At 32.8% G+C, this 25,215-nt stretch overlaps 1 protein-coding gene across 7 annotated transcripts in view; it reads left to right on the top strand.

The window, feature by feature from the left end:
• DGKB (diacylglycerol kinase beta) overlaps positions 1 to 25,215 on the top strand; it is a 749,649-nt gene that overhangs the window by 577,398 nt on the left and 147,036 nt on the right. The window lies entirely within an intron of this gene.

Below are 25,215 nucleotides of genomic sequence, written 5' to 3'. Positions count from 1 at the left end.
AACAAAATAGGATAGAATAGCTGTGGATCAGAATTTTCAGCTCCATTGTACTACAGTTCACACTGGGACATGACAACTATCTATTGTTAACAGATTTTAAAAACAAAGGTATCAAGCTGTTTGTATTCAAATAATTGGTTGTACAGAAATAATTTTTGTATATCAGCCATAGTGTTTATTTTACTTTACAGAATCTACTTAATACTGTTGAGAGTATTTAGACAGCCAAGAAACATATTTGCTCAGCTCAGTGTGGCAAAGAGAAAATAAAAAGAGGTTAAAACCATATGCACCCAATAAAAATATATAAATATAACTTTTAAATGAATAAAATAAAATGTGAGGATGGTTGGTAGGCTTGATGGCAATAGGACATAGCTTTATGCTTCAGTATCTTCAGCCACCTGATTCAGGTTTCAGTATTGGACAGTAACATCTGTTATGTGGATTTTGGTGACCCATAAGAGTGACAAAGATTGATGGAGAAAGTGGTAGGTATCCTCTTTAAGAAAGTGCTCATTACAACCTGCCAATGGCAGAAAGTTTTGTGCCTCTTAAATGTGTAGTTAATCCTAAAGAGGAGTGTAATTTAGTATAAGCATGTTTACACCAAAATAATTAAATGCTTTATACTCAGAATGAGTGTAAGTATATAGAAATGGAGGAAAATGGATTTTTAAAGGAGAAATACAGAGAAAATACATAGGATTTAAAGATAGTAGAAACTAAATATCAATATTAATTTCTTAGAATTATTGACATTGAAGTATTTTTATTTAAATGTGAATGAGTAGATTTCTAAGAGCATTAGTGAAAAAGTTCTAAGTACTGAAATTAGTTCAAGGACCATACTAAGACCAGACTTGAAAATATCTGCTTCTCTCCCTAGCGAAGAAATGAGTGCATATACTACATAGTAATATAGTCCATAACATTAAAAAAGAGTTTTATATATATTATATCTACAATAATTTCCAGGTTTATGTTTTATTTGGTGTCTACATTTCAATACTTGGCACATCCTTTGCGTGTAGATATTCCAGATACATACCTGAACTGATTCTCAGTACTCAGCTGCCAACTTCTCATGGTGTGCTCCGCCACGCCAGGCGTGTGTACACCCCACACAAAGCAACTGTAGTCGCGCCTTTTGCTGTCCTCATTCATCCCTCTTTGCATGCATTCTTCAGGAATACACAGACAAGTCAGCCGGAAGTATGATCATAGATAGTGCCCTTGACTGTAGGAAAAGTTCTCTTTTCCCATTCTGTCTCTTGCTTTGTACTGTGGAACTATTGGAACCAAGTTTCTGTGAACCTGGGCAAGAAGAAAGTGGAAACCTATAGGATGTGTGACTTATGAACACATTTTCTTAGTAAAAAGATGGGAAAGAGAGTAGAAATCAGTTTTTGAAGGTCATTGTATGAGCAATAATGGCTCAACTTTTTGTTCCCTCTCTTAACTGACTATGGTTATTTGTGTTTAGTTTTATTTCAAATTAAGTATAATTTCACTGCTAAAAATGACCTTATCAGATGAATAGAAAAAGATAAACTACTGTATATAAATCAGTCTTTTTTATTTTTAATCAAGAAAGTATTTTCATTTTGATATATTTCACAACAGAATAGTCAGAAGTATCTCAGGATGCTTCTAAATTTTTATTTTAAATTTGTCTGTTAATTTTAAGTATTGCACTTAATAGTCAGCAGTGAAATTTACTACTTAAAATATCTGCATGTACCCCTTTCCTAAATGGTAAATATTTCTATCATTTGATTTTGTTTTCAGTTTCTTGACACAAAAACAATAGTATTAAGCATGAAGTTCAATCAGTATTTTAAAACTCAATGTACTTTCAAATTTACACAAGATAGTTACAAGAAAATATGAAATATGAGAAATACAATTCTACTCCAACATGTTTCCTTCACCCAGATTCAAATTAATATCTCTCACTTTTAGAAAATATATGTAAGTAAAGAAATGAAAAATTTAATAATGTAAATTTATTCTTTTTCAGAAAACACTTTCTTGAAATATTAATTAATAACTTTTATGATATGCCTCTGCAAAAAATCTGAAGTTTAAACTAGACTTATTTCCATAAACTTTGAGAAAGATTTTGGTGTGTGTGGGGTCAGGCAATGTGGAAAGAATACATAACTAGATTCTTGTAATAAAGGTAAATTATTTTATTTAGTAGAAGGATTTAAATTAACAAAAAAGTTTTAAAGATTTCTTTTTTAATTTAAAAATATGTGATAGACCAAAAGTACAGGATCAGGTGTGGAGCACTAAATCCTTTGTATTGTGCCATACATGATCTGGGACTCTTGCACAATTAGTTTGCAGTCTTTGAGGACACTTATAGTGTAAGATCAGAGTATCTTCAATTAATAAACTCACTGTTTGGAAATTTTGTGGTTGATTTAAGTTGTTCAAAATTATAAGTAATTCATTAGTTACATTATTGTTCCAGCAAAATATTCTAAAGCAGTTGGATGCAATTCTGAAACATATTCACTCTCACATTCATTTAATTCATTAGACATTTTCTTTGTGGGTTTGTCTTTTGTTTTTATTTTTGTTTTTTGGCTTTTTGAACTACAAATGAGTGGATTATTTGTAGACATCATGGTCTTTAAGCAAACTAGGCCAAGTGGTCTTTAGTGCCCTTAACCTTAATATTCATTCTTTCCCATTTCTTTCAGTTGCTGAGTTCATCTTTGCTTTCTGTTCTTCTGAATTAAATCCAAGCCTCCAAAAGATATCTGATAAAGCCATTCACATTAATGTGTAAATGACTGATTGCAGATGAAAGTTAGAGGTATTTGCATTTTAAAAGAAAGAAAGGCCTTCAGCTAAACCATTATTTTTCAAACTGTGTTCCATTGAGTTATAACTGCTATTCTTCAGAGTTTCTGAAAAACTTGGTTCAAATTCATTATTGCCATATTTTAGGATAGTGAAACGTGTATAATAAAAACACACTAGAGTGTGTTCTGTAAGAACTTTCGTCATATTAATGATTCTGAATTCATTAAGTTGTATCACCAAACAAAAATAACTTTCTCTTCTTTGGCTCCCCTTCCTCCTTTTCTTCCTTCTAGATACACAGGTAGGGATAGATGATAGGTAGATAAAATGATAGGTACACATACTCACACATACACATTTATATACATATGCATGTATAAACAAACAAATTACTATGGCATTAATTGACATTAATTGGAAAGTGTGGGGTGGGGAGGGTGAAGGGAATTAAGGGGCTTTATTCCTTTTAATGTATATAAGCACATATAATATAGGGGAAGCGTGGGGAAGGCAGTATAGCCCGGAGAAGTCAAGTAGTGACTCTATAGTATCTTACTATGCTGATGGACAGTGACTACAATGAGGTGTGGGGGTCTTGATAGTATGGGTGAATGTAGTAACCACAATGTTGCTCATGTGAAACCTTCATAAGATTATGTATCAATGATACCTTAATTAAAAAAAAAAAAAGGTAAAGGTAACCTCAGGTACTTTTGTTTGGCACAAACAACAGACAGTGTATAACAGTCAATGGAAGTAAAAACAAAATAACAGTGCTAATATTTTAAGTGAAATGGAAATCACTTTTTAGAAAAAATTTTACTCATAAATTGCATTAGTTACCTAGCTTCCCAAAATAATAGGCTTGCACTACCTTATTTATCTACTGTACTTTTATACATGATTTGTGATATAAACATGCTTATGGCTGCTGCTAAGAAAGCCTACAGTTTTAGCTAAGATAAGCCAATAAGATAAATTTGACTAATTAAAACTTCTAGTGAACATTTGAACCAGGTAGCAAGTAAATTCATAGATTTGTATTGACACAGTCGAAAAGCTCTATTAAAAAGACACCTTTGAAAAGTAACTTTTGACCAGTGGGTACATTGCAAGTAATGTGAGCAGTTTTTAGTTATTCTAATGATTTGAGCTTTGAAGATACAAGTCTGACTATTCCAATTTCCAATAATGAAATCAAAATGGTGCAAAACAGCCATGTGAAATGTAAAACTTCATAACATTTACAATTGCATATTTATCTAGGTCAGGACATCCCTGATACCACACAACCAAACGAAACGCAGAAATCAATGAAAATAAGATACCTCTGATACTGCAATTGTCTTCATCAAAATAGCTCCTTTATTCTCACAGATAAACTATACTGAAAGTATTAGCAGTTTGAACCTGTATATTGGACAAATATGATTCTAATTTTCTTTTATTAACTGGTTTTTAAAATATTGCTTCATTTGCCAAAAAAAAAAAAGTTGACTACTTTTAAAACTGAGTACTACTGAGCAAAAGTAATGACATTTAAATCATAGTTTCATACATTTGCCAGAATCTATAGGAGGTACTGTTGGGAGCTGCTGAACTTCCCACTTGAAACTTGATAAACTAGATGACTGTCTACCCTACACAGGGATACAGCTGGCCTGGTACCTGTCATACAAAAGTTTATTTTAAAAACCGATTAATTTGCATGTCTGTGAAGTGTTCAATGATTTCATTCCTGTTTAGCAATGGTACTTTTTCATTTGGGCAGAAGTTCCCAAAGTGAAACATGCACTCCTCTTGATGGAAAATTGAGATGGTTTAAGCACTACACAGATGAATACTTTAGCATTTAATATTTTTAACTATTACTATTGTCTCTTTATGGTAAGGGAAGTTTTATATATATATACATTTTTAAAAAAATTTATGATGTAATCTAAATGTTATTTTTGAAATAAACCTATTTAAGTAGAATAAAAACCAAAACCAAATAATAATACAGGAAGTACATGGATATGGCAAAAATTGTCAAGGTGAGACAGAAAGACTAAAATTTAGAAAAGTGCTCGAGGCTAATATTGCAGCTTCTGCCACTTCCTGTCATTTCTATAGCACGTTTTGAATACTTGGTATAAACATTATTTATCATCTTGCAAAGAATTTCTGTGCATCAGCTGCTGTAGAAAAAGCTTTTGCATGTACTTTACACAGCACATGCCCCTCCCTGCCACACCCTATCTGATGTCTGTGCACTGTGCCAGGGAAGACTAAAACCATGATTCTTCTTAGGAGCCAGAGGGAAAGACTGTGTATCTCACTGGCTGTTAAGGACTGTCTCTACATCAAATGACTTTATTATTTCTATTTAAATTTTTTAAAAACTCTCAGGAAGTAGGAAGAAAAAAAGTCAATCCAAACCAAATTGATCAAAGAGAATAAATGAATTGATGTCTGTAAAGGCTTGGCAAAACTTGAATTTCTTCTGCCTCTGAAGATTACTGGCTTTGTTGTCTCTCTTTAAAATGGTGGTGGTGAGGTTCTGGAAGAGCTGAAATAACCTATGTGTGCTGTGCATTGTATTGCCTGGCTAATTAAACAAAGAGCATTTAAATAGTAAGATTCTAAACATTTTCTATATCTTGTAAAAGTTTACTTAGCTGAAAATTTATGGTAATGGACATTTGTCATTCATTATCAATTTTTTCTCAACATTTCTTTGGATAACTTAGGGTAATTTAGAAGGCAGTGTTTAAGTTGTCTAAATATAACAGCAACATTCATTTTAGAGCTGTAGATGATGTATTTGGCATTCAAACACTGGCAAGCAGAACTATTTCCAAGCATTTAAATTCAGTGATTAAATCAATTAAATTTAGAAACAAGGAAAAGATTTCATGCTGCATTATTATACCTGGATGTTAAAAAATGTTGAAAAAGATCATGCCATTTCCGATGTTCTATTTCACAAAAATACATGCATATACTAATACCATGATAATTTCATTGATTGAAAATAGATAAATCCAAACATTTGCTGTCTAGTAACCTTTAAGGAGATGTCTCAAAATGAGTTCTTAATTATGTGTTTTTAAACTTCCTCCTTTGAAATCTTTCAGCAATGGACCATGCAAATAATGGCACATACTTAATATAAGTTTTGATCTAAGTATCAATATTTTTTGTTTGCAAGTTATGATTGCATCATATACCTGGCTAGCTTAATGTGATGGTTCTCTATTTTTTTATAAAAGGCATGCTTATAAAGTTTACAGAACAGTATTAAAAACAAAGAATATAAGACATATTTCCTCTGTGTAAAAATAGAAATATATTTTGAAAATATACAACCATATATATACTCTTACCTTTGGCCTAACTGTACTGTAAAAACAAATATATTATGAAGAAGCATTTCTGAAGTTTCTATTTGTCATGGCACTTTATAAAAATTCCTGGAAACTGCTAACCTCCTAGAAATTTAGAAAACAGAAACCACAAATACGAATACACTTAAGAACAATTGAAACATTAGAAGGCAATCTTTAGAATATTATTATATCCTTTCTGGAGCTCTATAAAATACTTCTTTTGGGTAGCATTATTGCCCTTTTCCCCATGTTCAACAAAATTTTTAAACCTGACAAGCAGTATTCCAGAAACAAAATCTGATATGCAGTATACTTCGCAAAACAAATTCAGACATGTGTTATAATTCTGCATCTTCTTATAGTAAATTTGGTAGTTCTGCAACATGTTTTGCATGTAATATAACAGTTAAGTACTCATTAGGCCAGGAAGGTGGTGTTTTCTAATGCATAAATGAGAGTATTACTATTAAGGGTTTATTCTTGAAAACAAATTGATATTAGGAAAATGAAGCAAATCCAAAGAAAAGGTAGGTATGTAGAACAAGGAACAACTTGCTTTCACTCAGTGAATCTGGGAAAACTTGAGAAAAATTAGTTTTCAGTAGCAGTTGCATTTTAAAAAATAAATGAGTTTGGCAATAAATGAGATACAAGGCAAGAATGGAAGGATTTTGTTTACTTGAGGTCTTAAATTAAGGCTCAGCTATTGCCTTCTCTGACTTCTGAGGCAGAATATCTTCATTTTCAAAATGCTTATGCTATTCTGAGATCCTTGTACATTTCTATTGATTTTAATTCTAACTTCAGAGAAAGATGGAAAATATAAATGCTTTAAAGGATCATTTTCTCTTTGATGTTGATGTCTGGTATCAGTGACAAAATGGCCATCTTACTTGTTTCTGTGACATAGTGTCCAATAATGAGTCTGTTGAAAATAATGGCAGGTCATGTACCCAAGCTAAGTCTTCACTATAATTTTAAGTAAATTTAACTTATGCAGTGGTGGAAATAAAGAACATGTTTCCAGGTCAGATGAGTATTGGCTGATTATATAAGCCTCAACTAGTTAAATAACACTTTCTGTAAACCTTAACTAATTAAATAACACTTATAGAGATGCTTTCAAATAATATTCACATGAAATTTCCAAATAGGAGGCCATTCATATATGTTTCCAAAATATAAAGCCCTATAGTAATCTTGCCATGTGAATGTGATGACTTAAATCTCATGTAGTAGATATATCCTGGAAACTTAAAATGATTTTTCTTATAATCAGGAATTATGACAATAACTTAGGGATGATTTTTTTTAAAGTAATAAACATGAAAGAACTATCAAAAAGACACAAAATCAACTGCATAAATTACTAAACGTGAGTCATGGTTCTTTACTCCCCCTTTATTGGGATTAAAAACTATGTTTTCTTTTCCACCAAGATAAAAAATAATATACAAGAGAAGTTATTATCTCATTGAGAATGAAACTTCAATTGCACAATCTTGTGGAGTGACATCTTTATTTAGAGATTTCAAGGCATACCAGGAGAGATATTGAACTTTTATTTTACCTCTACTTATTTGTAGGTATTTTTTGTTCTGGTTTCTTTAAACCACCACAATCCCAGTATCTGGTTCTGCTTGCACACATTTGTCTGTCTACCAAAGGGTGCCACAGGGAGTCCAGTAGAGCAAAGGGACCTGTCTCTTCTAAGAGTCAAATCCCACCATTTACTTAATTATCTTTAAACTCTAAGAATTTGAGTTAACAGAAGTTACTAACCACTGGTGATCCATTGCCATGAATTTAGTTTTCATGAGTATAGTCTTTTTTTAATATAAAACTAGTTAACATATAAATGGTAGCTCCTTGGACAGTATCCAGCCAACTTACTTTTGTGGAAATAGATAGAGATTCATATAGGTCATTGTTCCTCCCACTCTGATAATTATTCTCCAGTTTTAATAAAAATAGTTCTATTGCTCTTCCTACAATAAACTGTGGATTTGTAAACTGGGGGGTTTTCTGGTGTCTCTGTTAGGCATACACTGCACCTATGAATCAGAGTAAGTTAAAGATTGAGGCCTGAATGACAAGTTACTTGAAATAAGACTAAAAACCTCCAGGGATTAACATGACTAATTTAAGTGAACCCTAAGGAGTTTTCTTAAGGAAGTTCAATTGCCTGGTGAACGTTGCACTGTTACTCTAATTATCCCATAATATGGCATAAAATAACAATCTCATTTCATTCTTTTATTTACAAAGCACTCTCATTATATTTTACCTGTTTAAACTCTGAAAGATTGCTCCTCATGGAGAGATTCATTAAAAGAGAATAATTATATTGTATTTCAAAGATTGGCTGTAAGAAATGTATCTTTGAATAATTCCATTTCCCTGAACAGTTGTTCATTTCAGGGTTGAAGACAAGTCTATTAAGTACATTTTACCCTTTTTAAACATGTCAAAGCTAACCATTAATACTGAAATTAGTAATTTGTTTCTTATTTAATGAAAGAATCAGCTGCTAGTTAAGAACTCAAATTCTGTGAATGAAACAAACAATATTTTATAAAATATTGAACAAAAATCATTTAAAAATCTTTTTTCTGTACAATGATTTAAATTCATGTCTCTTCTTTTTGTTAAAGCCCTTAACATACTGACTTTTTCCCTACTGATGCTTCAGAATATGTGCTTCTCCATCCAAAAAACTACATAAGACATTTTCTTACCAAGTATGTGGCATTGAAATTTTCAGAGTATATTGTAAGAAGAAGAGGGTAAGAGAGAATCAACCAATATCAAAGAACATTCTGTTTTTAAATTTACTGCAAGAAAAGCTCATGGGATTTATGACTAAATGTCCAAAATTAAAAGGATAGTCACATGCATAAAAATGTTACTTGAACATAAAATAAGTCTGAGACATAGCTTCACATTTGAACAGGTGCTATGAAATAAGGTATGCACCCTCACATGCAAGTGAGTACCTTAACTCTTACCTTAAATCTCTCTCTTTGGAGGTAATTGAGCAATAATTAAATAATATATTAATCACCGATGGTTTTGCCAAGCTTTCTCTGCTTGAGGAAAGCACTTTCTTTCATAGGAGTTCATATATTCAGTCTTTGAACATCACCCTAGCCCGCTCACTGAGACTGAAGCACCAGGATATTTGGTGAGCCTCGTGGGAAGCAAGGAGTCAGTATATCTTTTACTCAGTGTAAAAGCATGAAACGTACAATCTGATTTTTTAAAAGACAGTAGTATCAAATTTAAATAGCAATTGTAAATATGTCTAGAATTTGAAGAACTCTCAGAGATATGAAATGGGGTAATCTGTATATCCCATTTTTAAACTATGTAACTAAAATACACTGACATATTAACAATGCTGTTTTAAGGCAGAGGCTGAGTATAAGGTTTTTGTACTTTTTTGTAGTTAAATATTATTTAAAATTTTTTCATTGATGTATTTCCTGTCCTGTTTATTTATTTTACTGAAGTATTGTTGATATCTTATATTGATTTCAAGTTACAAACAGTTACACATATTATTAAATCCTCACCCCCACTAGTATGGTTTCTATTTGTCAACATAGGAAGACATTACAGAATCAATGGCTATATTCTCCAGGCTGTACTACTATCCCTGTGACCAACTTAGGTTATGATTGAGAACTTTTATGCCCTTGTATCCCCCTCATACTCCATCACCACCCACTCCATCCCCTTCCCCAAAGTAACTACCATTCTCTTCTCAGTGTCTATGACAGTCTTCTGCTGTTTTGTTGTTTTTTTCTGTTGTTATGTTTTTATATTCCACAAATAAGTGGAACCATATGGTACTTGTCTTTCTCTGCCTGGCTTATATCACTTAACATAATACCCTCTAGGTCCATCCATGTTGTTGCAAATGGCAGGATTTCTTTCTTTTTTATGGCTGAATAATATCCCATTGTGTGTGTGTGTGTGTGTGTGTATGTGTAACACATCTTTATCTACTCATCTGTTGATGGGCACTATAGTTGCTTCCATATATTGGCTATTATAAATAATGCAGTGATAAACATAGGGGTACATATATCTTTTTGGATTTCTGTCCTTTTTGTTAATGTAACCTCTTTCTTCTAGGGAATTCTATAAGGTCTCTATCATATTTGTTTTGTCAAGGTCAACTACTTACTTTTCTGTTTGTTTTGTTTTTCATTTCTTCTGGTTTCTGAATATTTTATACATGTTACCTTTGTAAGTTTTCATCCAAATGTTCATAGAAAAGTCAGCAATTAACAAGGAACTGTAACCAGTATTTGCATTCTTGAGAAAGAGGATGAATATTTTGTTCATGGTAAGTACTGAAATTTAACTTCTTTAGTAGGTCAAGAAATTAATCAGTCAAGAGTATATATAAATGATACCTGAATACAAAAATAAAATTAAAAACATAATGATAATGAAATTAAATTTAATTTAAAATAAGAAATTAATCAGTCATTCAAACCATTGCAAACAAAAATGAAATAAGTGCATTGTTTAGGCATGAAAGTTGAATTAAACTTAAAAAAATCTGACATTTTGAATCACTTATTAGACTTCAATTAAAGTCACAGTATTTACTAGTGAGTACTCAGATAAAATGCCTTGATCATATATATGTTGTAACAGAATTTGTGTATGTGAGTGCAAGTACATGTGTGTGTGTACATACACCCAACTTCATTTATGGGAAAGACTAATGGCCATGCAGATTACAAAATGATGCATAGAAGAAAAACATCTTTTAAACACAAATTACTTTGGAAATCTCAGTCAGAAAACCATGGAACCTGAAATATTGCTTTAGGAGGAAGGAAGGAGAATTTTATTTTTGTTGTAATAGCAGAAGAAGAAAGTGTGGTAGAACACAGTGCTCTCTAAACTGCAAATCTTATCCATTATACCAGGGATAAAAAAGAAGAAAATAGGTAGAAGGGAATTCCTTCTTTTTTGTCTTCTTTTTCTTTTCCTCCAGTACACATCATCCTTTGACAATAACGCATTATTCAGATTCAACACTCTTGCTCCTCCAGATGAGATGGCCCATCCTAGAGTGACTCTGTCATAGTAGCTGAAGGACTCTTTCCCTTGACGGACCCATGTAGGACATTTACACCTACTTATGGAACAGAAGACAGCAGCTTCTGAAAGTTTTTAGGTCAATTTTGGTTCAATATAATGGATAGACTAACATTGTTCATGTTTAAGTGGTGCAATGTATTCATTTGATACATTTATTACATATTGCAATTCAATTACTACCATAGAGTTAGCTAACACCTCTATCACATCAAATAATTATCATTACTTAACTGTGAGAACAATGAAGAGCTAGTCTCAGCAACTCTGAGTTTATAATATGGTATTATAATACTGTATATAATAATATTGACTTTTGTTTCTTGTTTGGTTTTTGTTTTCCTATTAGGTATATTGCAAAAAGAAATGATCATATTCAGGGACAAGAACAAAATTGAGCAAATTAATATCACACAGTATCCTACATAGAATTCTCATCTCAAACCAGGCTATTGTCTTCCTACTTTTTTTTCAAGTTAGCAGCCCCTGAGAGGAAAGGACTTTTGACATGGACATTGAAGGCCAGTGAATTTCTTACAGACAGTCTTCAGTTTTTAGTTTTTTAGACTATAAGAGCATGGGCTATATGTTTTGTGGTAAAAAGAGAAAGAAATATGTGACCTCAAACCAATTATTAACTTGGCCAAATCTCTTTCCTAATCTATATAAATGGAGATAATATCTCTTGTTTTCTTCTGCTGAGGGTGATTTGTACATCTCCTGAGGGTGATTTGTACATCTCAGTACATTCCAAAAAGGTAGTATATAAATGTAAGATAGTCTTATTATTATTCTGTCAACTTAATGGTATGCCTAAGACTATCATTCTAGAATATATGAATCACTTCTAACATTTAGTCCACATTTGTGAGTGAGGAGGCAAAGATTAAGGGATAATCCTCCAGCTATAGAACCAATAGCCCTTCTAGGAATTAACCCTGACACCACAGAATTATAAAAATAGAGAAGATTCTTATTTCAGAGTATGACAAATTTTTCCTTTTCTGAAACACTGTATTATGATTAAGTAGTGAATTTCTCAAGACTTGAAATCTTTATATTCTGAAGAGAAATAAGGTACTGACTACATTCAGATCCACCCTTAAATTAAGTTGTTTTTATCATCTTTTCCCAACAAAGATATAATTCATATTAGATATTTGTACCAATAAAATATATAGTCAATATAGTTGACTCTTTCTAGGTGTCAGAATGATTGAAATATTTTGCTTATGCCGTTCAGTTTCTTGGTGTCTCATCTACTCAGTTGGTGCTTTCTTCCTCATGGTGAATCCTGGACTACGTTGTTACTCTCTGTGGTCCCTTTGGTTGCACACCTTACATCTCTCACTTTCATATAAAGATTGTGTAAGATTGCAGCGGCCACAGTACCGATTCACTGGGTGCCACATAAGCAAATTGCCCATGACCATCCCCCACTGATTTTGCAGCGGAGACCAAGTCACCTCAGCAACCAGCTCAGTTTGTACCCGCTGCTTTTAAATGTTTGCTTCCCTCTTGGGTGCACTTGTGTTTCAGAGATGTCCGTAAGAGCCCTCCCTAAAGCAGGCTGCGCTGGGAAGTACAAGTTGCCTGCAAATAAATGGCCTTGTGAGGTGCTGGCTGCTGAGGTGAAGACACCTTGTGAGGACAGGGGATGGGTAATGGGCCCTGCCAGACAGCAGGACCCTTCACACTGGCAACAACTCTGTGCCAGTAGGTGTGGCAATAACTGCCCACAGAATTCATGGCCCTCTACATAGATTTAGGATGACTGGGAAAGTTGAAGGAGTTCTGTGATCAGTTCAAAGTTCAGTGCCACCTGCTTTGGAAAAACTCCTTCTAGGCAGCAGGATGCCGCCTCATTCCGGCCCTGCAGAATTCTCAGGCAAGCTCTTCGCATGGTCTCCAGACTTTGAATCTTTATTGTTCTTGTATGTGTTGTTTTTATTGTTGATTGTGATATTATGCTACTATTTTTAAATTGAAAATGAAAAATTCTCACAGAATAAGAGTGTGGGAGGTCTAGGTTCTCATAAAATGTAGGAAGTGTAATTATCATTCATATTCTTTTGCTGTCTGAAAATAAATTTAAGTTGCCTCGGATGTCATTGCCCACTCGTCATGGGCAACCCTAAGGTACATGCTATCACTGAGTAATATGTCCCTTTCAAGAATAACTTTCCATTGTTCTGTTTCTGTTGTTACTGGTGTCACGTCCTAAATCCAGCATTATTTCTACATAAACTTTTCATATGTATATTTAGAATGTTCATAAAACTCTTTTTCTATAACTGTTCAGTGAATGAACAGATTATGCTTTTACTAACACTTTTTTTTCTCAACCTAACCATTTTCTTGATTAACTGATGGTTTCTGTCTTCATTAGAAATTGTGTAGGATGGTCAAACTTTAAAGATTGAATGAAACAAGACTCGGCTATTAAATTAAGCAAGGTATCCTAGTTTTAAATCTGTTTTTTTCTAAGGCTAGTAGATAGGGTTTTTTAAACAATTTTACAATGTGCTATGTAACAAAGAAATCGAATGTTAAGACCAGAAATGTTGACATGGACATAAGTCATTCATTCAGTAGTTTAAGATGTGCCCAGCCAATCTGATCTGTGACTTCTCTCCTTCTCATTCACTCCACTCAAGCCCAATTTTCATTTTTGATGCTCATCATATACACAAAGCATGGTATCATCTCAGAGCCTTCTTACTGATATTTCCTCTTCTTGGAATATTCTTACCTCAAATATCCACATAGTATCACATCACTTCTCCCTCACTTCTTTCAGGTTACTTTTAAAATATGCTCTTCTAGGAAAGGCTTTCCCTTACCATGCATCTAAAATATCATTCATCTTCTCCCATCTTCTAGTCTCTGTCCCACTAAAGACCTAAACACTTTAATAATCCAACATTTATACAGTAAAATGTGCATTATCATAGATGTACAGTTGATGAATTTTGACAAAATGAGCATATGTAACCACTCTCCAAGATCAAGAAATAAAATATTACCAACATCGCAGAACATGCCCTACTCAATATCCTGACTTCTATTACTATGAATACATTTTGATGGTTTTTAAATTTTATAAAAACAGAATCAGATAGCACATATTCATTTAAGTGTGACTTCTTTAATATTATATTATTATTACCCAGTAGTATTCATTATATGAGTATACAATATTTTTCCAGTATGAGAATATAATATATTCTACTGCTATGAACATTATAGATCTCTTGATGTATATGTGTATTTCTTCTTGGTATAGACTGAGGAATGAAAATTGCCAGGTCATAGGGCATGTGTATGTTTGGCTTTGGTAGATATTGCTAAAAGTGGTTGTACAATTTTATACTCCAACCAGTGGTATATGAGGCTTCCAGTTGCTCCATATCCTCACCAGCACTTTGTATAATGAGTCTTTAATTTAGCCATTCTAGCTTATTGTTTTATATATACATGTAACTGATGACAAATGAGTGGAGCACTATTTAATGTGAACAGGCTACTTAAACATCTTGTGAAATGCCTGAAAGTCTCTTGCCTATTTTTAGTTGGTTTTATTTATTTTCTTACCTCTCTCTGTGTTTACTTATTTATTTGTATTTGAAAAAACTGCTCTCCTTTTTTTGGCTCTATGGATTGCAAATATATTTTCTCACTGTGTGGCTGTCTATTTACTTTATTCAAGATGTCTTGAAAATCAGAACATATTCATTTTATTCAAGTCTAGTGTATCAATTTATTCCTTTTTGATTACTGCTTTATAATCCATAGTTTAAAAAAAATCTTTTTGGCATCCTATATGTTATTTTTGAAAAGCTTTTATTTGTTTAACATTTAGATGAAATTATTTTTGTACATGGTTTAAGATGAGGCCATGAGTAGTTTCTTTTTTCTTATTATTCAATTTACACAGCACTATTTATTGAAAGTTTCCTATCCCACTACTCAGTGGTAACATAACCTTAGTTCAAGTATTTGTTTATTTTTTATTTATTTCTGGATTCTATATTCCACACTAAAGATAGGCAAACTGTAGCATCAGATAATAAATTTTTTAAGCTTTGTAGATCATATGCTCTCTATTGCACCTACTCAGTTCTGTCACAGTAACAGAAAAGCAGTCAGAGGCAATACCTAAATGAATGAGCATGGCTGTGTGCAAATAAAAGTGTACTCACCAAAACAGGCAGCAGGACAGATCTGGCCCGAGGCCACAGTTTGCCGGCCCTCGTTCTTTATCATTGGTCCATTTGTCAATACTTATACTGATCTATACCATGCTAATTAATTGTTTATTCTTCAAGAAGAACATATCCTTTACATCTTCCTTACACATTTTTGAATCATCTTGTTAATCCCCCACCCCCAAAATAAATAATAAATAACTGCAGGGATTTTTATTGGAATTACACTGATGAATTCAGGGAAAATTGACATGTTTACCATCTGTGTTTCCAATTCATGAGCATGGTGTATCTTTGCATTTGTTTAGCACTTTCTTAATTCTTATAGTAATAGTGTATAATTTTTTAGGTAGTAGTAATATGCCTAGATTTTTTTATATTTTCATATGCTATTCAAAGTGGCATCTTTTTTAGCATTTGCTTTCTACTTGTTGCTGTTATTCAGATAAAACTTTCTAAAGGCTCTAAGTTCTAATAGTGTTTCTATAGATTCTGTTGGATTTTATATATATGTAATCATTATCATATATGAGTGATGGTGGTTTTATTTCTTCTTTTTCTACCTTTATACCTTTTCATCATTTCCTTTTTTATTTCCCTGGTTAAGTTTTCCAGTACAATGGTGAATGCAAGTGGTAATAGTGAACATTAATATTGGAGTGTGGAGAGATAGATATCAGTATTTCATCATTTATCTGATGTTTGCTATATACTTTATAGGTACACTTATAAGACTAATGATTTCCCCCTTATTTGAAGTTTACTGTTTCTTTTATAAAGGGGTGTTTGTTTATTTATTTATTAAGGTATCATTGATATACAATCTTATGAATGTTTTACATGAACAACATTGTGGTTACAACATTCACCCATGTTATCAAGTCACCCCAAACACCCCTTTGCAGTCACTGTCCAGCATAGTAAGATGCTAAAGAGTCACTGCTTGTCTTCTCCATGCTATACTGCCTTCCCCATGAACCACCTACATTATGTGTTCTAATCATAATGCCCCTTAATCCCCTTCTCCCTCCCTCCCATCTGTCTTTCCCAACCCCTTCCTTTTGGTAACTGCTAGTCCCTTCTTGGAGTCTGTGAGTCTGCTGCTGTTTTGTTCCTTCAGTTTTGCTTTGTTGTTATAATCTACAAAAGAATGAAATCATTTGGTACTTGTCTTTATCTTCCTGGCTTATTCCATAATACCCTCTAGCTCCATCCATGTTGCAAATGGTAGGATTTGTTTTCTTCTTATGGCTGAATAATATTCCCTTACGTATATGTACCACATCTTCTTTATCCATTTATCTACTATTGGACACTTAGGTTGCTTCTATTTCTTGGCTACTGTAAATAGTGCTGTGATAAACATAGGGGTGCATATGTCTTTTTGAATCTGGGATCTTGTTTTCTTCAGGTAAATTCCTAGTGATGGAGTTCCTGGGTCCAATGGTATTTCTATTTTTAGTTTCTTGAGGAACCTCCATATTGCTTTCCACAATGGTTGAATTACTTTACATTCCCACCAACAGTGTAGGAGGGTTCTTTAAAGGAGCATTTAATTTCATCAAATTCATGTTCTATGTCTGTTGAAAGAAACATACAAATATTCTTTTTGATTTTGTGAATGTGGTAAATTATCATGCTTAATTTTCAAATTTTAAGGCAACCATGTATTTAAATAAATCTAACTTGGGATGATATATTACTTTCTTTATACATCACTGAATTGAATTTACAAATAACAGATTCAGAATATTTGCATATGTGTTCATGAGAATCATCAGTAATTATTTTTATTAATGGTATTATCATTAGGATTAGCTAAGATGGTTAAATTAACTAAGTTTAAGTAAGGTTATTGTGCCGACCTGAAATTACAAATCAGGGACGGTACTATCCTACTCTATTCTCTGAAGCCATTTGAACCCACATTTTTCTTTATGGAAGGTTTAAAAAGTCAATTATCTTAAAAATATATTTAACACTATATACCTATTCTATATTTCCTCTTATATCACTTTTAGGAAGTTTTTTTTTTCCAGGAATTTGTCTATGCCATCCTCATTTTCAGATCTACTGCCATGAAATTGTTTCAGTTTTCCTCTTATTTTCTTACTAATACCTGTATTATCTTTATGGATACAAATTTTCATTTCTCATATTTGTAATATGTATTTCTGTAATATGTATTTCTTCCTACTACTTTCTTTGTTTTTAATTTGTTCTTTTTCTAACTCTTGAGTTGGACACTTAGCTCCCTAATTTTAGCTTTTCTCCTTTTCAAATATATGCATTGATGGACACTGCATTGCCTTCAAAGCAAGGCTTTAGTGATACCCTACAGATTTTGACATAATGTTTTATTATCATTGCAGTATGTAATTCTAATTTGATTTCTTTTTTGGATCCATGGATTACCAAGTACCACATTGCTTTATTTCCAGTAGTTTAGAGTTTTTTGCAATTTGTTACTGATTTCTAGCTTAATATCACTGTGGTCAGAATGCACTGTGAATGCTTTCAGTCTTTCAAAATATGATAAGGCTTGTTTTATCACCCCACACATGATTGACTTTGGCACATATTTCATGTATATGTTTTTATCAAAGCTTTTTTAGCCATATTAATATTTGATCTGCTATTCTTATCAGTTATGGATTGAAGTGTTTTTTCACTATGATGATGTCTTGATATATTTTTCTTATAGTTCTGTTCTGTTAATTTTTGTTTGTTTTACTCATGACAATGCCATGTTTTAGGTGCATATATGTTTTGGACATGCATATCTAGAATATATATATTTGTTTTTGGTTTCATCCTTTTATTACTATGGTATATACCTCTTTATCTATAGTAATGTTTCTTACCTTAGGACTAGTCCTATATTAGTATCACTAGACCAGCTTTGTTTGCTTTGTTTGGTTATCCTTGAATAGTAAATCCTTTTCTGTCATTTATTCTCAAATGTTTTTAAATCATTTTAAGTTATGTCTTTTATAAGCAGCATACAGTTTTTTGTTTTTCCAACAAGACTGAGTTTCTTTACTATTATTATTTAGTCTATTCATAGTTAATGCATTAATGATATACCTGCTATATTTTAGTATTTATTTTCTATTTTCCTTATTTGTTTTACATTACTTTCCCTCTTCTATTTTGTATTTTTGGATTAAGAAAGTATTCTTAAGTATTCCATTTCCCTCTTTTGTATTTTTAATTACATATTATTTGGTAACATGTATCCTTGACTTATAAAAGTCTAAAATATATTAGCATTTTTTTTACCACCCAACTGACTTGTGTGGTATTTTTTTCATATGTAATTTATACATATTTTTCAATTCCATAAAACATTATTATTAATATCCCTATACATTTATCAATGTATTTCCTTTAATTCAGGTGTACTAATGTCTTAGATTGGATTCCTTGGAAACTGGCTGTGAGACAGATAGTTTCATGCAGAACGTTTACTGGAGAAGAGTTTCAGGAGTGACATCTTTAAGGGGTAGGAGTGCGTTATATTCCTATCCAGAACATTGTAATATCTAATGGTAACCAACATTTATTTATTTTTTGTTGAATAGATGAGTGAGTTAAGATAGATATTTGGTGTTTCTGAAGATAATAACAGAATAAGAGAAAAGTTATATAATAAGAAAATGAAGTGATGGAAGCCAGAAATCTATACATTGAAGAGTCTACATTGTTGTTTTAAAATGATTAAATATTTACCAGTGCTGCCCTATACTCTTTGTGAAGTTGTTATCCTAAAGTTTATAGTCTACAAGTGCCCTACAGGAATAATCAGCTTACTTTAAAAGAAGAGATAAAATAATCAGGGTGATCTCAAATCTTCCTTCAGCCTAAATACCAAAAAAACAAAAATGTGAAGCATTCCTAGAGACATAGGGAGAAAGGGCTTGACTCAAGAATTTTTATAAACAATCAAGTTGCCATTCAAATATGAAGAACTCTAGAAATATATCACTCATATATTACTTCTGGAAGGAAAAGATATCATCAGGGCCACTGAGCATGATTAAAATAAAGTATTTGTTGAAGGAGGGATATTGAGGCATTTCAGGATTATTGGTGAACATTGAAAGATATTAAACATAAAGTGAATTTTTAAATAAAGTTTTAAAACATAAGTGTTAGAATTCTTGAAAGAAAAGCTACACAATGTAAAATAACAATAGAATATTAATTTGGCAGCTTTAATAGATACCAAATTAACAGTGGGTGAAACAGGATAGAAGTTTATTTCTCTCTTTCTCAACAGTCTGATGACAAACAGTCCAAGGCTGATCCTGGGCTCCATAGTGTTAGGAACCCAGGTTTCCTCTCTCTCATTATGCCTCCTCCCCTTCAAGGTGGCCCTCTTCAGCTTGGTTGAATATAGCTCCCGACCACATCCACTGGGCCCATAGTCTACCACTGAGAAAGACTGAAGAGCAAAAAGGAGCAGAGGTTGCATTTCTGTCTTCTACTCACATCCAGTTTGATGACTGCCTAATAGCAAAGAAGGCTGAGAAATGTAGTCTCTAGCTGGATGGCAAGGTTGGGCTTTCGAATATTTTCATCAGCCTGTTATTTTATTGAATATGTGCCTGCTGGATGAAGATCTGGATGAAACAGTTCCCTGGTATAAATGACAAATCCTAATTTGGCAGGGCTGGGGGAAGGGGAGCAGCTATTAATTGACCAGAAGCCAGTATTACTAGAAGCTGATCTGGGTGCTTTAGCTATGAAATGTGGATTTAGATGAAGCAACAGAGTATCTAACCTACCCATTGAATGACTTATTCCAATCACATCCTATAGTTTGACCCAGCAAAGGACAACTACTCCAGGATTCAGGTCAGACTTTTGTTTAGGAAGTTGTAAGAGATGGGCAGGGGAAAAGATGAGAGGAGGGAAACTTGCTTTTAGTTTCCTGATCACCCATTGTTGATTTATTTTTATTGTATAAATTAACACATGTTGGCTGCACATCTGTCTTGCCTGTAGAAACTACATACTCTACTTAATTACTCTATCTTTCTTCTAAGGGTTAAATCCCATGCTTGCTGCTCCTATCTTATCATTGCAATAACTTCACTTATCTTTCTGCTGGCTATTAGGTGCCATCTCTTGGTACTTATTATTCAGAGATTCTGTCATTCCCATTTTTATCAGGAATCCCAGTTTTGTAGTATCTCCTGCAGTGCCTGCAGAAGACAGCTGCTACTGAGCTTCTCACTGATACTGCTATGTGTCTTCATAGCACATTCCTTATTGCTGGTAAATAGTCCGATGGCCTAGCCTATATAGTTACAGAGGGGTTTCTAGCCTTACATATATATTTTTTCTCAGGCATGCCCAGTACACTGAGTCTTTCAATCCCTTTCTCCTTCATCTTCCATAGCCATTCTGAAGTTTCTACCTCACTTAGCATGGTCATAAATTTTTACAAGTTTCCACGAACCATCCGAGCATCTGTAACCACCATCTCCCAGGGTATGTGCCAGCATTTAAATTCTGCATCACAGGAGAGTGCTCCCATATCAATTAACTAGTTTATCCAAATATGTATTCTGTTACCTGTTGTCAAGGACCCAGAGGATCCATGCTGTGAAAAATCTCCCAGCTCCTGCAGGTCCTTCAGCAAAGTCAGTGATAACCCCTCTCCTCTCTTAGCAGTCCCATACCATCCCTGCTCTGGTTGTATTGGTATTTGACCTTTTTTTTTATTTTGGGTTTTTAAAAATTTTTTTTATCTATTTTTATTTTTTTGTTTGTTGTTAATCATGGGAATTAGATTCTAGTTTCACCAGTAAAGATATTATTAGAGTCGAAGATTCAGGGGCTCCTGGTTATCTGTGAAGCTGACCTGCAGCTTCTGTGAAGTCTGTCTGTAAACGGGAGTGATGGCGCTAAGTCCTGAGGGTAGGCAACGATTAGCTATAAGAAACCTGCCTCTTTTCAGGTTTCTTCATGATCTTCAGGTGAGGGTGTGAAGGGTTCTATCTTGTAGAAGGAGGAAATGGATTCCCTCTACAGGCTCAGACAGACTCTAGATCAAATGTCTGAATTGCATCTATCCAGATATCCATGTGCCACTACTGCATCTCTCAAGTTCTAGTCATGGAATAGAGTAGATCACCTTAAATTTTTTAAAAAGCCCTCTAGCTTTCATTTTTTGGCTGGAATTGATGATTAAATGAGGAGGTATTTACTTTCACAAAGAGCTATTAAAACAAACAAACCTCAAATTGTGTTGAAGACCTACTGTGTGTGCTAGCACCTGAAAATAGGTGGTGAACAAGAGGGAGAATGCTCTGTCTCTAGCAGATTATCCCATTTAATCCTAACAACAGTCCTGCAAAAGAAGCAATATTTTACCAATTTTTAAGCTGAAGAAACTCCGACCATTTATCTCAAATAGTAGAACAAAGAGCACTGAAGCTATTAATAGGCCTACTCATGGAACTGAGAAAAATATGATCCACATTTTGAACTTATTCTGAATACCTCAATCTCCCTTACCCTTTAGTTTCCCATCAGGATTCATAGTCCCCTTCCCTCTCTCATGTCCCTAGGGTAGCCCATACATTTCACCATTATCTGCCTGAATACTTGCAATTTCATATTTGTTTCTAGGTTTACCTAAGGCCTTTTAAACTATAGTTTAATGTTAGTGGTCTTATAATTAATTCTATGTACATAATCATACAGCATGTTAAAGAAGATGCTTATGCCTCAGTACTACTTTCTCTGGTGGTAAGATTTGGCAAAGGTAATTGTAGTTAAGATAAAAATTGCATTTTTAATTTGACTATCATTTGAACATACATTTTTAACTATTGAAAAGTACATTAATATGAGCAGTACCCTATAAGAAAGAAATTATGAGCAGTACCCTATAAGAAAGAAATTTAAGTCCTTTAGTAATCATTATTTTAAAAATAAAAGTTGGTAAATGCAGAAATTATTTATGTCTAAACAGATGTATTACCTAAAGAGAAATTTTGTAAGTGTCCAAATAGAGGGGAATTTATTCAATTAATCATGGCATAGCCATTAAAAAAATCATAGTTTGAAATATTGTTTTTTGTTTTTACATTTATGGTTTCACTTTATTTACTGAGATATAATTAACATACAATATTGTGTAAGTTTAAGGTGTACAATGTGTTGATTTGATACATTTACCTACTGCAATATGATTGAAGAATTTTAATTATGTTTAAGGATGTTTATGATGTATAATTGCATCAAGAAAGCCTGGTATAAAACTACATAAATATTATTATTATTATTTTAGTATATACATGTACATGAGTTGTATAAAAAGTGATTCTCAAAAAATGAGATTACAGATCATTTTTACATAATTTTTGTCCAAAATTAGTTTGTAATACTTTTTAAATAACGAAAATGTATTATTTCAAAACTTTTTATTAAGAAAATATTTATTAAGAAAATATCTTACTGATATTTGTCCCTAAAGTCCTAAGCAAGTAGGGTCATAGAAATTTCTTGATACATTTGAACTGAAGTGAAGGAAACTTCAACATAATTTAAAGATGTCACCATGGGAATATTTGAATGGCTTAGAATAGTGCTAAAGATCTTTTATAAAGTTTTGAGTAAGATAAGATTTTAAAAGGCAAAGAAAAACTAAGTCCATGATGCAATATGATCTTGAGGGAAAAGCAGTGGATATAATTAGCAATGTGTAAGTGAAATAAATCCCCCGCTTTAAATCTGCTAACTTAACTGCTATTCATACTGACTACTGATACTGAGTTTTTCTCCAGATATTAGTTCAATTTATAAGTTAACATTCAGTGCTGTAAATGGTAAAGACATCCATTTTTTTGTACACACATGGCCACATTTCTTTAATCCTGAGAAAGTTCCAGCAGTTCTCTGTATGCATATATAGCAGCCAAATGCTCATCTTTCATTTCAAACATCCTCTAGTCTTTAACCTTTACTGTTATTTGACTATTCAATTAATATGCCCAGTCATACATTAGAAATATGTTAAAACTAGGATTAAATGTCTTGGATGAAAGCTTGTAATATCACATCATTTTCCATAGAAGCCTTTAATTAATTGAAGTCAGAAAATATTAAATGACTACAAGCATTTTTTATATTATTAAAATTCTCCTGTTTAAGAAGTTAGAGAGAGATATAGTTTGAGATAGTGATAATAATTTTTAGGTACTGCATTCCTACTATACTTGAAACAGAATTAAACATATTACTCAATTGTTTATCCATTCTTTCCTCCTAGTATTATTGTACTAATATTATGTGCCAAGCAATGTGGTAGATTCAAATAGAAAGAAGTTGGAAAACAAAATTAAACCAATAATTGTAATAAAGCATAGTCAGTGCTAAAATGGGGAAGTACTGATGATACACAAATAAGATGGACACCAAATCTTGTTGAAGAGATTAGGAAAGTTAGAAAATAGATGGTATTAAGCTGAGACTTGAAGAATGAGAATGAATTAGGTACACCAAACGGGAGAACAATGTTCATATTATTCCAAGTTTTTGGTAATATAAGAGGACACATTTGAAGAATCAAAGACATCCCAGTGTGAAATCACAATGGAATCAGCTAATCATTGGCCTGATTGCTTGGACTGTATTACTTTCTCCCCTACTGAACTGTAAATATCATGATGGCAGGGAACATAAGTGTTTTGGATTTCCTCTTCTATTCCCAGGACTGAGCTCAGTTTCTGGCACACAATAGTAACTAATGATTATCTGTAAAAAAAAAAAAAAAAAAAAAAAAAGGAGGGTGACTGGAAAGCCAACCATGGGCTGAGGACAAACTTTGTGTACATCAATAATACATTAATGTTCATCTTTATAAAAACCAACCTATTACAGGTGAAGAAACAGACTCATGTTTTACAACAGAACCCAAACTCATCAAGTGGATATATAAGGTGAGGATAAAAACTCACTTCTACCCAGAGTCAATGTGGTTTCCAATATACATGATGACTCTGAAAGGAGAAGCCATAGGCCTAGTACTGAAGCACAGAGACAGAGGATCCAGGGAACATCGCACTTCAGTTGTCTAATCAATCAACTGAACTATCCAAAAATTATGAAGGAAGACTGGTATCACTTCATTTGCCAATGACCTTATAGTAAGAAAAACCATTTAATGTCTCATATTCTACCAATGTCTATTTTACTGTTACTAATGTTGGCCCCAAAAAATTATCAGTGTTCAAAACCCATCCATATTATTGCAGCACTAACAGATCCTTCATAGAAATCAAATATAGAATCATTAATCCCTCCACTAACTCCTCTGCTCTTTCTTAATATCTTTTATTTTATTCTTTTCTTGCTCACTTTATTTTAGTTCTCTACATTACTAAGCCTTTTGTTGATTCTAGTCTACTTAACTTATTTAATTTGCTTTACTGACATCATTCATATGGGTATACTTAGAGAGAAAGCGAGTCAGTGACACTGGATAAAACTGAACAATTACAAGTAAATAGCTTCTCAACAATTTAACTGTTTGCAATGAATTTAAAAATCCTACTTGGGGTTATCAGCTCTAAGGGAAAAAATTAAAAAAAAAAGAAATACCACTTAGATTTCAGGCCAGCTAGATGATAAGTAAATGTCATCTTCAAAATTCAGTCCTAAATTAGGTCTGATCCATC

The sequence above is a fragment of the Manis pentadactyla genome, chromosome 7, assembly GCF_030020395.1.
Source record: "Manis pentadactyla isolate mManPen7 chromosome 7, mManPen7.hap1, whole genome shotgun sequence".
In the NCBI taxonomy this organism is placed as follows: domain Eukaryota; kingdom Metazoa; phylum Chordata; class Mammalia; order Pholidota; family Manidae; genus Manis; species Manis pentadactyla.
The sequence above is the reverse complement of the archived record's forward strand: the minus strand, read 5'-3'. Positions and strand labels throughout refer to the sequence as shown.